Source organism: Myotis yumanensis, unplaced genomic scaffold (genome assembly GCF_028538775.1).
Source record: "Myotis yumanensis isolate MYYU_CA2020_CCGP unplaced genomic scaffold, mMyoYum1.0.hap1 SCAF_12, whole genome shotgun sequence".
NCBI lineage: Eukaryota > Metazoa > Chordata > Mammalia > Chiroptera > Vespertilionidae > Myotis > Myotis yumanensis.
Window position 1 is genome coordinate 17,824,751 of NW_027223763.1, and position 14,096 is coordinate 17,838,846.

The 14,096-nt window shown below is 38.9% G+C and overlaps 1 protein-coding gene across 1 annotated transcript in view; it reads left to right on the top strand.

The window, feature by feature from the left end:
• The first annotated feature begins 10,267 nt into the window (after positions 1-10,267).
• LPAR1 (lysophosphatidic acid receptor 1) overlaps positions 10,268-14,096 on the top strand; it is a 199,324-nt gene continuing 195,495 nt past the window's right edge. Inside the window, exon 1 of the mRNA XM_070430917.1 lies at positions 10,268-10,288. The gene's annotated coding sequence lies outside the window, so the exon portion shown is untranslated. The remainder of the gene's footprint in view (positions 10,289-14,096) is intronic.

Genomic DNA, 14,096 nt, shown 5'->3' on the forward strand with positions numbered 1-14,096 from the left:
GATCTCTGAGGAACTCAGAGTATCTTAATTTTCAATTAATTTTCCATGAATGCAGGGCCGTACCCAGTCCAGAGGGGGTCAGTCTTACCTCCAAATGCCAAGTGGAGAGAGGGGACTGGCCAGTTGAATCAGCCCGTTGGTGCTCTTGCTCTGGCTTTTGCTGTGTTGTTGCTGTGGCCAGGCTGGTCCTGCTCCACCGGATGGGTGCCGGTCTGCAGCTGAGGAAATGCTCTGGAAGGTCTGGGTGCCTGCCAGGGCTGCAGTGGTTCCCAGCTGGGCTACCACATTCAGTGCTTGGTCGCTGTTCTTCAATCAGCTCCATACTATGCCAGAGGGGCCAACTCTGCAGGGCTTCCTATCTCGGCCACAGGCTGCTGCCTTTCTCCCCAAAACAGGCCTGTCTTGAGGCTGCACCGCTTATCAAGAAAAACTAAACTTTTTTTTTCTTTCTTGATGCTTTCTCCTTTGGTGTCCTGACTGTCACTCTCTTCCAGCATCTCTTGCTCAGTGGCACCCTGGTCCATCCCAGATTTCCATGGCCTTGGACTTTGGGGGAACAGAGGCTGCAGTATCCATCTGTTCCTCTTTAAAGTTGCTGGGATTCTTAACACATTGATACACTCTCTACCTAGAGCTTTCAGGGAGGGTGGGCAACCTTTCCCAGGTGAAAATATAAAAGCTGGCTTTATATTTGCACAATAAGAGCAGCCACAAAAGTGAACTTTCACGGAATACAGACCAGCTCCCAGGGGACTTCTTTCTAGGTCTCTTCTTACACCTAGATGTCACTTCAGAATAAAAACATAGCAAAGCAAAACATAGCAAACGAAGTGTCTGAGCCTCATCAGTCACCCCCATTAGAGTTATATTTTATAAATTCTAAGACAGCATCGACAGAGGATGAAGCACTATTTTGTGTCTCACTAAGGAAGATACAAAAGCAAGCAAGCAAGCAAGCAAACAAAAAACCCTTTACCAAAGAAACTACAAAGCATCATGGATTTTAACACCCGTCCCAATTTCAGAGATGTTAAAGTATGAAAACCAAAGCAAAGCAAACCAAAAGCCTCCAAACCTGAGTCTTAGAGTCGAACAGCGATAGATGACTTTGCCATTAGTAGGAATTAAAGAACCTCCTCTCTCCGTTAGTGGTTAGGAGACTAACCAGGCCAGATGGCTGGCATCCGGCAGATTTAGAGGGAGGTTAAAAGGTTGGGGGTAAGGAGGCGAGGAGGAAAGAATAATGAGGCAGCTTTACTTGGTCTGCACTAAACACAAGCATGTTAAATTCATGAGTGAGAAACACCCTGCTTTAAGTCTTTGTTTCAAACTTGGAATATATATATATATATATATATATATATATTTCTCCCTTCTCTCCATCTGGACTTTGTTGAAAACATCAGGTCAAGCCAGCTTGAAAAACGAAAAAAAATACAGTGGAGCTACCTTCTACGGTATGACATCATGTCTCCGCTGTTTCTCATTATAGAGCTCAGTTTCAGATGTTAAAGTCATATCCTCCTCAAGCCTCTTTGCTTTCTTCTTCCCCTCCCCCTCCACAATCCCATCTTGATGGAGTTCCATTGTTTTTACAGTTGAACCACAGTGCCAGACACACAAAATTATTAACATGGCAGAAGGAAAATACATCTTATGACTAAGAATTATAATGTTTAATTTTCCAGTTTTACCCTACATTCAAAACATTATGTTGTATAAAATGACAAACTATGGATTTGCTAAAAAGCATGATATAATTTCTTAGCGATATATGTGAAATTGTAACATAATTTATAAAATAATTTACACAATTTTGTTTATAAAATTTATAAAATGAATAGTGACATAATTAAAATAACTTGCAAAATAGTGGAAACATGTCACAATAATGGAATGATGCTTGTCTTTCCACTGGAAAATATAGAAGGGCTGTATTAAAGTATTTTTTAAATATCTTTATTGCTGAAAGTATAACATAGGTCCCCCTTTCCCCCCCATTAACGTCTTCCAGCCTGCTTCCTGTATTAAAGTTTTGGCTATAATATAGTGTTTCCAAAATCTTAATCTAAAATTTTTTTCTTTTAGGAGCAAGAATTTATCGTGAAACTGCAACTTGAAATATACTCCAGTTATTTATTAATATTATTTGAGTAATTATAGCTCCTAATATTTTATTAAAGAGGCACATTTGTGCAAGGTACTTATTAATGTCGGTAAAAAATAGCAAATAGCCATTTCTAAGATAAGTTACATTTTACAGAATTATATCCATGGGATCTGTGAAGCTGATATCTACTATAAGTCTGTAATCTCTAAGCATCTATTCAGAATGAGGATGTAGAAAACTGGGAAATGAGTAAAAGGAAAGTGGTAGACGTGTGGATCCTGAGAGGAATGTAGCTGACAGATAAAGTGTTTGAGTGAAGAATAGACAGGAAGAACCAGGAGAGCTGATTTATAAATAAGCATAAAACTTTGTCCCCTACAAAGAAAACACATTCTTTTTCAACACATGTGGATATTTAAGAATTATATAGTTATGTATTAAAGTATACAGATTATCAATACATTTAAGAACTAGAAATTACTCAAATCCCATTTTTTGATCCACTGGAAAAGATATTAGAAATGGAAAATAAACAAATCAGCTCACTGGAAATACTTTTAAAACTCTGTGGTAGATATTTGTCCCTGTTTATTTGTTTTTTTTCATTTTACCTGGTAATAGAATTTTTAATTGGGCAGATGGCCAACCAGGGAAAGACTATATTTCCCACAATCCCTTTATTCTAGATGCAGCCATATGACTATATTCTAATGTGGATGGCAGTGATAAGTGCAACTTCACAAATAGTTTCCTTTCTTCTTATGCGTCTGTGGGAACTGCCAGAGTGATCTGAAATCATGATGTAGAAACTACCTACTGTGGAAACTGATGGATAGAAAAAGACTGAGCTGCCTTTCGCCCTCAACCGCCTGCATGGACATTCACCTTATCTTAGCCACTGCCAATTAGGGCCTCTCACAGCAGCCAAATCCAATTTCTGACTAATATGTCTCTTTCTGTGAGTTAAATTGGAAAAAATTTGAAGCTAAGATTATTGAAAATGAACACGGTATAATGATCATGATCAGAACACTGGGTATAAGATATTATACACTGGAAGCTAAATATACCTACAGTGCATTCTTTCAGTGCAGTTCTGTTAAATTAGAAAGAAGGAAAATAAGCCAACAATAATCAGAAAGTTGGATAATAATCAAATTAATCAAAGGGAATCAAGAGAAAAGAATTCAAGATAAAAGCAGAAATTAATCAAGACAGATAAAACAGAGAAACTGCCTATCAAGTTCACCATGTGCAAAACACAGTGTTATGAAGTTATGAATTAAAATGGGATCAAATTCTTAAAGAATTATAAAAGTTGACAAGAGAATAGGATATTTAATACTAACAAGTATGAAAACTGGCAGTTTTGTAGGAAAATATATATTGCTCAAACTGAGTAAGCATAATGAAAAATTGAATAGGCTAATAACCTTTGAATTAACGGAAAAGTGTTGCAAAAAGAATTATCTCTAGGGCAGATAAAAACCTAGATCATTTTTATGTGTGAATTGTTTTCAAACCTGCTGATAACTGGTAATTGCCACGATATGTGACATATTTTAGAGTACATAAAAGGAAGGAAACTCCCAGTTCATTGTACATTGCTAGTTAAACACCGATACCAAAATCTGACAAAATATATAGACAGAATTAAAACTACATTTATGATCACCAAGGCAAAACTTCCTAAAATGCTGAATAAAGAAGCCTGGCCGGCGTGGCTTAGTGGTTGAGCATCAACCCAGGAACCCAGAAGTCACCAGTTCCAGGTCAGGGCATATGCCTGGGTTGCGGGCTTGATCCCCAGTAGGGGGAGTGCAGGAGGCAGCAGGCAGCCAATCCATGATTCTCTCTCCTCATTGATGTTTCTATCTCTCTCTCCCTCTCCCTTCTTCTCTGAAATCAATAAAAACAAATATGTTAAAAAAATAAAATGCTAATGACAGGGAAAAAAAAACCCTTCTATATTTACACTTACAGAAGTAAAAAAATAAAAATGCTTATGAAAGACAAAACTAAAATTAGGAATAGACCTGCCTTAAACATTCTTGATCAAATCCTTTTGTGACTATATGCATTCATTTCTTTTTAGCATATACATGGGAATAGGATTGCTGGATCATAGGGTAGATGGATGTTTAACTTGATTGGAAACTGACAAACATCTTTCCGAAGTTTATTTTTGCCATATTTCACTCCCATCAACATTGTATGTGAATCCCAGTTGCTCCATAGTCTCATAAGCATTTGATATTGTCATCTTTTAGCGTTAGCCATTCTGATGGTGTAAGTGATATCTCACTGTTGTTTTCATTTTCCTCATTGTTTTAGACTGAATGACTTAAAAACATTTTTTTTAAATAATTTTATTAATTATATGATTCCATTTATATGAAATGTCTAGATGAGGCAAATACATATAGACAAAAAGGAGATTCATGGCTGGGGAAAACGGGGAATGGACAGTGACTACTGCCGGGGACAAGGTTTCTTTTTGGAATGATGAAAATGCTTTGTTTGCATCACCTCATGAATATACTAATACACAGAATTGTATACTTTTAAAAATGGTGAATGTTATGGTGAGTATTTTCTCAATGAGGAAAATGAAAGAGAAAAAAAAAACAGAATGAAAAAGAACAGAACAAAAAACCAGGCCTCTCATTTCCTCTGCTTGCTCTTTGCTTCCCTGTTCTTCACCATCATTCTGAACACCGTGGGTCTTTCCCCTGTACCTCTTTGTTGTTGTTGTTAAAATATTTTTATTGATTTCAGAGAGGAAGGGAGAGTAAGAGATAGAAACATCAGTGATGAGAGAGAATCATTGATCAGCTGCCTTTTGCATGCCCCACACTAGGGATCGAGCCCGCAACCTGGACATGTGCCCTGACAGGGAATCGAACTGTGACCTCCTGATTCATAGGTTGATGCTCAACCACTGAGCCACACTGGCTGGGCTCCCCTGTAACTCTTTTTGATCAGGGCCTGGATGGGAATGTCAGAGTCCCAGTGTGCCAAGGGTCAGTTCAGAGGCCCCTGACCCTCTGATGGGACTCTCATCACCACTTTTCCATTCATTGATTGGGGGTATCAGAGATGTGGATAATACTGCATGGAGAAATTCTTGCACCAGGCACCTATCAACCATGGTGAGGGGCTCTGTATTGGAGGGTGTGAGGATCAGGAGTGGATGACAAAGATTTAGTGAATATGCACCTGCCTAACAGGCAGGAGAACTGGCTTCCAGGTCAGGCTCTGATGCCCCTTCTTGAGTGATCTTTGGTAAATTCCTTTCACCCCTTCAGATTCAGTTCCCCGCCCTCACTCCCACCACTCCTTAAAGGACTAAGGGCCTAGTTTCTCCTGGTCCGAGTTCTGCCAATGATTTGCTGTCTGACCTTGGACAAGCAGGTATCATTCTCAGGTTCTCAATTTATCATTTATACATTGAGGAGATTAGACCTGTCACCTGCCTTCTCCAGGCCAGGTTTTATTTCCGTCTCCTGACTCCTCTACCTGCGGGCTTGGTTTTTGATCTGTGGTGGAGTGTTCTCTGTTCATGTTATCTCAGCTTCCTTGGATTTCCCAAGCTGGGTCCAGAGCTGTGGTCCTTAAACTAGCCTGTATGTGTGTGAAAATTATTAATTACGGATAGTAGTTCATGTCTCTTTTATTCTCTGCTTTTTAAAAACATTCTTAATCTGTTTTCTATTACTCTGTCTTTAGGTTCATTGATTATTTCTTTTGCTTCATCTAGTCTGATATTAAGCCCATCCAATGCATTCCTAATTTTAAATATTTTAGAATACTCTTTATTGCTCTTAGGGTTTTAATTCCTCTGTTGAAGTTACCCATGTTTTCATCCATTAGGTCTATTTTTGCTCCAATATGAAAACATTTTGTACTGATTTTATAGTCATTTTCAGCTAGTCATACATTTGGGTCATCTGTAGTTCTCCTTCAACTGATTATTTTTTTTCTTTGAGTACAAATCACATTTCCTTTTTCTTTCCACGAACTGTAACTATTTGTTGTGTTTAAAAATCATAGATATTGAAGTGAATATTACTTCCCCCCAGAAGGGGCATATCTTTTCTTATAAGGTAGTTTGAAGGGGGTTGGGGAAGCGTTTGGCTTTATCCTATCAGGAATTTAACAGGATTCAGGCTGCTTTGCAGCTTTAGTTCATTTCAGGTTGCATTTGTTTTCCAATTTCTTGGGCATGAAATCCTATCTGTGTATATAACAACCTCTTCCTGCTCCTGGACTTTGGGATCTATATTTGCTTTCCAGCCTTGCTCCCAGATTCCCAGATGCTTCTGCCAGAGACTGAGCAGAAGTCCATTGGGGAGAATTGCTGGAAGGATGGACTAGCTCTCTATTTGGGGTTCGGAAGATTCTATTCCATTACATCAGCTCACATGGCATATTCATTATGCCAGTCAAAAGTTTAACTGGTTTCTCCTTACCCAGCAGGTTCTTTCTGCGTAAACTCAGCAAGAACTCCCAGGGGTACAGCAGTCCAGGCTCTCTGCTCAGCCAGGATGGGTCTGCCCCTCTCTGACGGCTTTAGGTTCTTTTCATTCATACTTCTCCAGTGGGTTAAAATGTAGGAATTTAAATTTTATCCATATTTTTCTAGTTGCTCTGGTGAGAACAATGGTGGGTCACAACCTTCTATATCTTAACCTGAAGTAAAACCCAGCAATAAAATTGTGAAAAACAAAGAATTATGAGGTGACATTTGCATCACAGAGTTTTAGAACATACTATAATTTAACATTGTGGTATTGGCATAAGAGTAAACCAATGTAGTTTAGTAAAGCAGGATAGAATGTCAAGAAACAGACAAGGTTTTAGCCTGTGATAAAGAAAAAAATGGTTCCCCCCACCCCAATTTTGCAGAGTAATATCTTATTCCACATAAGGAAAAGAAGTACCTATTTGAAAAAAATTAAGTTGCAGCCTTTTTTCACCCATTACTCCAAACATTATTGCATAGGAGTTAATTTGAAAAATGGAACTACAAAAGTAAAATTCTAAAAAGTACAGATGAATATATTCTGCTTATAATGTAAACATAAAATTAAATAAAAAATAAAGAATAATAATTTTCTACCTCAAAATTATTATAAACAAATTTAAAGTTCTACTCTAAAACAGGTAAAATGTATTTGTTCAATAAATGACACAGTGTTGTCATCCTTAAAATATAAAGAGCACTCATAAATCAACAAGAAAAAGGCCAAAAAAAAATGTCTTAACAGGCAATTCACAAACAAAAATATGCAAACAACTTACAAGTGTATAAAAATATTTACATTACTAGTAGTCAAAGGTCTCTCAGACTAGTTTTCTCCTTTGTGGGGGACGGCATATAACCTTAATAAGCTAATAGACTTTTAAATGATAATTTTAAAAGGAATAAACAAATTAGGGAGTGAATTACTTAAAATGTGGTTAACATGAAGTATTTAGAAACCTGCTTTGCTTCTATTCAGTCTATTTGACTAGTTACTCTTTTCTGTGCCAATTTTGTGGTACTAATTTAAATATGTTTCTCTGTATAAAATAATTTTCCCAGAACTCATGAGACCAGAGGTATGAATATGGTCACTATTGTAATAAATTCTATTGATACCTGCCCAAGGCTGACAAAGGATGTCAAGTCCTTTAAAGTCTCACTCAGTTATTTGTCTTGTGTCTTTAGCTAATATTCTTCCACCATGTGCACCATATTTTTTAAAATTTAAATTCTTTATTGTTGAAAGTATTACATGTCTCCTTTTGCCCGCCCCCCCCCCCCATTGACCTCTCCCCAACCACATTTTTGTTGTTGTTGTTTTTTAAAAAATATATCTTTATTGATTTCAGATAAGGAGAGAGATAGAAATATCAATGATGAGAGAGAATCATTCATTGGGTGCCTCCCGGGATCAAGCCCACAACCTGGGCATGTGCCCTGACTGGGAATCGAATGGTGACCTCCTGGTTCATAGGTTGATGCTCAACCACTGAACCACCATGGCCGGGCTTTGCACTGTTCTGAATGTCTGAGGTTCATGAAACTTCATGAGAATCATGACTCAGCATCATCACTACTGCTGGTGTCCACTAAGACAACATTGAAGACATTGCCAACAGATGGTTTCCCCAATCCTCAGGCCCTTGGGGTGCCTAAGTGACACTTTTTCAGTCTTTACTAAACCAAAGCTGTGCTGTATGTAGACAAGAGAGAGGAGCCTGTATGTACCCTTCTTGACTTTGTCCTATTTTGTCGCCTGGGAAACACTGTGCTCTTTCTTCTTTAGGGAAACAGCTCCTTTACTTTTTCCCTATAACCTTTCTGTTTATCCCAAGGTGCCAGGCTAGGCCCAAGACCAAGTTATACCCTTTTATTCCATCCCAGCTAGAAAATGTCTCCTAAGCAGCATTATCTGGACTTTCTCCTCAAACAAATGAGTGCAGAGAAATGGATAGCGATGCTTCCTGCTCCACTCCGTATCTGTCATGCCCAGATAGGAATGGCTCTCTTTTGGACTCATCCATAATACACAAGAACACATTCATAGGCTCAGTTAGAAACGAATGATGCTTCATTCCCATACTTCTTGCTGACTTTTTCCTTTAGAGATATCTGGAAGAAAGGAGTGATGTTCCATTCTTTTATGTGTTTTTGAAAATTTTTTTCACACATGGTAGAAACTTAACTTCAAACTGGCAGTACTGCTAGCACTTGGTTGACCTCAGCTAACCCATTTTGCTCAATAGCCCTTATTTTCTTTCTCCATAAGATAAGTCAATATCTCTACCTATATTCCAGGGACATGGTGAAGCACAGGCTATAGACTGCACGTGGAACAAATGGCAGAGCAGCCCAAGACAGGCCGAGTTGAGAGTCTGAAAACTGAACCAATGAATCAACTGAAGAGGCAGAAACCTCCATAAGAAAGAGGACTGACCTGCTGAGCGTTTGTCCCTCAGGGAATATTCGATTTACCTTTCCCCACAAAAGTGATGGCAACCAGGCTGGGAACTTGGGATAGATTATTTATTCAGTGTGACAGCCCCTCCTCCTCTTTCTGTCTCTCCAACCCTTTACCCATGACCTTTCCAGATTCTTCAGGTTTTTAAAAAAAGAATTTCATCAAAGAGTCAGAATTAGGTGGATAGGCATGGTTTACCTGCGTTACCTTTGTTCCTCTTATCTCAGAACGAAGTTTGAACATTTCCCAGGTGATCTTTTTTTTTTTTTAATTGAGATATAGTTGACATATAACATTATATTAGTTTCAGGTGTACAGCGTAACAATGTGATATTTGTATATATTGCAAAATGATCCCCACAGTGAGTCCAGTTAACATCCATCATCTCCCACAGTTACAACTGTGTGTGTGTGTGTGTGTGTGTGTGTGAGAGAGAGAGAGAGAGAGAGAGAGAGAGAGAGAGAGAGAGAGAAGATGAGGACTTTTAAGATTTACTATCTTCCCAGATGCTCTTTACCTATGTAAATGAATGGCAGCCACAGCAGCCTTTTTAAAATGGTAAATTTTCTCACCGATGCTCAGAAAAACACACACGAAAGCTCTGTAGTTCCAACCGCCTGTGTGTGTGGCAGAAAGAAAAATGAATCCTTGACAAAGGCCTGTTGATTACAGCTTTCTCTGGTTAAAAGAGAGATTGCTCAATGGGAAATGGGAGGTCACAAATCTTCCACTGTTGGAACCAAAAGATAGAGTTATAATACCCGAACAAAAATAAAACCTCCTCCCTCCGCGAGCTACTCAAACACCGCGCTGCTTGAGTAATGTGCTAAGTTAAGCAGGGAGCCCTGCGATGCAGTAATTACTCCAAGGAGGCTGCAGGGAAAGGAAAGTACATTCCAGACACCTAATCATTTACAATTGAGTTTAATGAGGTAATAATTTACAGCTTTGGGGGTGGAAGTATGGAAAGGTCCCTGCCAGGAATCGGGCAGACTCTTTAAAAATCCTGGAGTTTAATGAAGGCGTTGGAGGGTGGACTCATGCAGCCGAACTTGTGTAATTTCATCTGCTCACTGCTTGGACGGGAAGTAAATGACAGGGCACTTGGGACCTACATCTGGAAACAACATGTTTCAAAGGATTTTATAAATCCAGCAGTAAAAGAAGAAGAAGAAAGAAAAACCAGAGGTGAAAGGGCAAAATGATGGGGGAGGGGGGATGGCGAAGCACAACAGGGAAGGGCCATTGCAGGTTCTTTTTAGTGAGAAGAAAGAACATTTTAGAATGTCAAGGTCAGTCATCGATAGTAATTGACAAAACACGCTTGTTAGGCCCAATATGAGAACAGGGACTGAAGTTTCCTTTCTGGATAGGATTTGGGTGAAGGCTACAAAGCTGAACTTACCTGGATGCCCCTTTTCCGTCTTTCATTAACATTGCCTGCTTCATTGTCATCGTTTCTAGGTTCATAATATACTAAGTTAATTGTATTTTTCTTCACTGGTACTTTTTAAAATACAGCCAGCACAGGAAGGGAGTTGGTCTTAAAGAGATGGAAACGGCTCAAGGCACAATTATGGAGCGTGGTGGCCCAAAGTAGCTGCTAGACTGGCCTTCCGTCACGCCGTACCAGTGACTGACATGCACATCCACCAGGATTTGTTTTCTTCTCACTTGGGTTGAAGGTCCTTCCCATTTCATTTTGTTACCCATTTCAGCTTTCCCAAGAGTAAACTTTCTGCTCACCAATTCTCAAAAACATCCTCTGTTTATAACCAAGTCTTCTCATGTCTTCCCTCTCTAGTTGTTTCTGAAAGTTGGGAAGAAAGTTGAAGGAACAATGAGGGTAGATGAAATGGAAGAGAGAGGAGCCATTACATTTCTTGGCTTTCAAGAACATGGTTCCAAGTTAAAACTCATCCCATCATCAGGCTATTACTAAATATTTAAGAAGGAAATAATACGTGACTTGTGTGTGAGGCAGGCAAGTGATGCTGCGAAGGGAAATCAGACTCACAGCAAACTATGCTACTTATCACGATAACACAGTCACAATCATGATCACTGATCACAGAGCTGGAGCATTTACTCTGTGCTAAGTGGTTTACATGTATTATTTCAGTCACCTTAAAAAAGTGTGAAACAGCCCAGCTGGTTGGGTCAGCAGTTGAGCGTCGACCCAGGAACCAAGAGGTTGCCGGTTTGATTCCCAGGTCAGGGTGCATGCCCCAGAGCGACTTGATCCGCAGTGGAGGCCATGCAGGAGGCAGCGAATTGATGACTTCCTCTATCATCAATGTTTCTATCTCTCTATCCCTCTCCCTTCCTCTAAAAATCAATAAAAATATATTTTAAAAAGGTATGAAACAGGTCATACTTTTATCTCATTTTGCAGATGAGAAAACTAAGGCTTAATAGTGCAAGGTCACTGGGATAATGGGTAGAAAGGAAAATTAAAACTCAAACCCTGTCTGATTTGAAAGCCTACAATCTTTTTTTTTTTTTTTAAAATTCTATTTGTTTAAAGTATTACATATATCTCCTTTTTCTCCCATTGACCTCACCCCAGCAGCTCCTACCCCCCAGCACATGCCCTCACCCCCTAGTGTCTGTGTCCATTGGTAATACTTATATGCATGCATACAAGTCCTTTGATTGATTTCTTACCCCCCCGCCCTGCCTTCCCTCTGAGGTTTGACAGTCAGTTCTGTCTCTGGATCTGCTTCTCTGTCTCTGGATCTATTGTTGTTCATCAGTTTATGTTCTTCATTATATTCCACAAATGAGTGAGATCATGTGGTATTTATCTTTCTCTGACGGGCTTACTAGTATTTTGCTTAGCATAATGCTCTCCAGGACCATCCATGCTGTTGCAAATGGTAAGAGTTCCTTCTTTTTTATAGCAGCATAGTATTCCATTGTGTAGATGTACCAGTTTTTTAAGCCACTCATCTGCTGTTGGGCACTTAGGCTGTTTCCAAATCTTAGCTATTGTAAATTGTGCTGCTATGAACATAGGGGTGCATATATCCTTTCTGATTGGTATTTCTGATTTCTAGGGATATGAAAGCCTATAATCTTAACTCCTATGTTATATTGCCTTAAATTTTATGTGTTTGGATAGCAGATTGTAAGGACTTGAAAATATTTGGCTAGAAAATAGAGTGATGGTCCTACATCTAGAAAACCATTCCATTCCTCCCAAGGCAAAAAAATTCTATCTTTAAAGAATCTCATCTGATATTTGACTACTGAATATGGGTAAGAATGGAGTGTTTGTTTGTTTTTTTCTCATGAAATACTTTTTTATCATAGATTTTAGAAGCTGGCTCAAAGAGAAGGGGAAATTGGTTTCAAAGCTTTATTTTTCTATTTTCCATATATTAATTTTGAACACAATCTTTTGCTGATTCAAAATCATAAACAAGTTTTTTAGTTTTTCAAGATCTAGAGTCAGCTTTTGAAAGTCTGGGCAAAGTCTACACTGGAATAATAATTATTCTTTGGAAAGTTATGTATGCCTACCCACAATAAGAAACATGTGACAAGGTATTTAGCTATGGTTTTAATCCACGTGAACTGGGAAGGACTTTCAAGTTAAATAAATCTTCGCTGTGTGACAAAAACAGGCTTCAGTGCTCTATTGCTAATGCCAACAGTGAAATCTGAGATCAGAAGTGCTAATGAGGGTGGAAAAATTAGAAATTTTTAACATTAACCTCTTATTTCTCTCTCTTTCTGCTCTGCAGAGTTAACAGCCTGATTAGTGGAATTTTCTTTGGTACTGCTAAATGTATTTCCAGTTTGAGAACGCTATATTGCTAATCGCAGAAAACCAATCCCTTACTTGGAAAAAGTATAGTTAGTTACCCACAAATAAGGCTGTTTTCTCTCTTTAGAAGATCACCAAATGCCTAAAGGAAGAAATCTCCTGTTTCCTGGACCAGTTAATACCAACTTGTGTTGGATTGTTGATACCAGATGTTACTTCACAATGCCAGAGTGGTGGTATATTTATTACCTCTCAAATAACTTTGGCATGAGTCAAACACAAATTAAAAATAAAAATCAAGTATACTAATGTCCCATTTATCCAGTGTGACTGGGGGTTGAAATCTTCTATTAAATAGAGTCCCACCCCCTACCCCTGAAATTTTGTCACTTTAAATACAGGATTTAAACAGCTTGCAACAAGATTTTATAGTTATCTTTTCCAAAATATATGATTTATCTGTCACCTTCTTAAGAAGAAGGTAGCCTTATGGTCATAATCTCAGAGTGTGGATTTATACAATGATTGTCTTATGCTCCCTTGTATTCAACTGTTGCAGGAGAGTCACCGTGGAGGTGTAAGGAACTGTTGAGTTGTGAAGGGCTGTGCTAAGGCTGAATGAAAACCACAAGTCAGTTAAGTTCTTGCAAAGGCTTCTGGAAATTCTGTGTGTAAATGTGTGGGGATGTGCACCCTCTAGCACCATCCTCGTAGTTGTTTGCTTTTAATCTTCTGTGGCTGGAATACCTAACCCTAAATTTGTGGCTCTGAGAGAACCTGCTAAGGTCCTTGTGTGTAAGCTTGGGCTTTGTGACATCTGCTTAAGTCGTGTGGTTGCTCCTGTTGTAGATACCCGAGGCTGCCTGATTACTCACCTCTAGGTAAGCAGGCAGTTTCTCTGATGTTATGCTTATTTTGCAAACTATTAAGTGATTTCACAACTCTCCGTCTTACTTCTGGTATAGACCGTACTTCATTGATGACACTGCCATCTATTCCAGTGCCCCCTATCAGAGACCCTGGTGGGAGCATGAAACTGTGTGGTACATGATTTTAAAGTCAAGTACCTCTGGGTTTGCCTCTCTGCTCCCCAACCTGATAATTGCATACTCATAGGCATAGTAGTTTATTTATCTCACCCATCCATTTATTTAGCAGATATTTAACGACTACCTGATATGTGCCAGGCAATGTTCTGGGCCCTTGGGATAGAGGTTTTGGAGA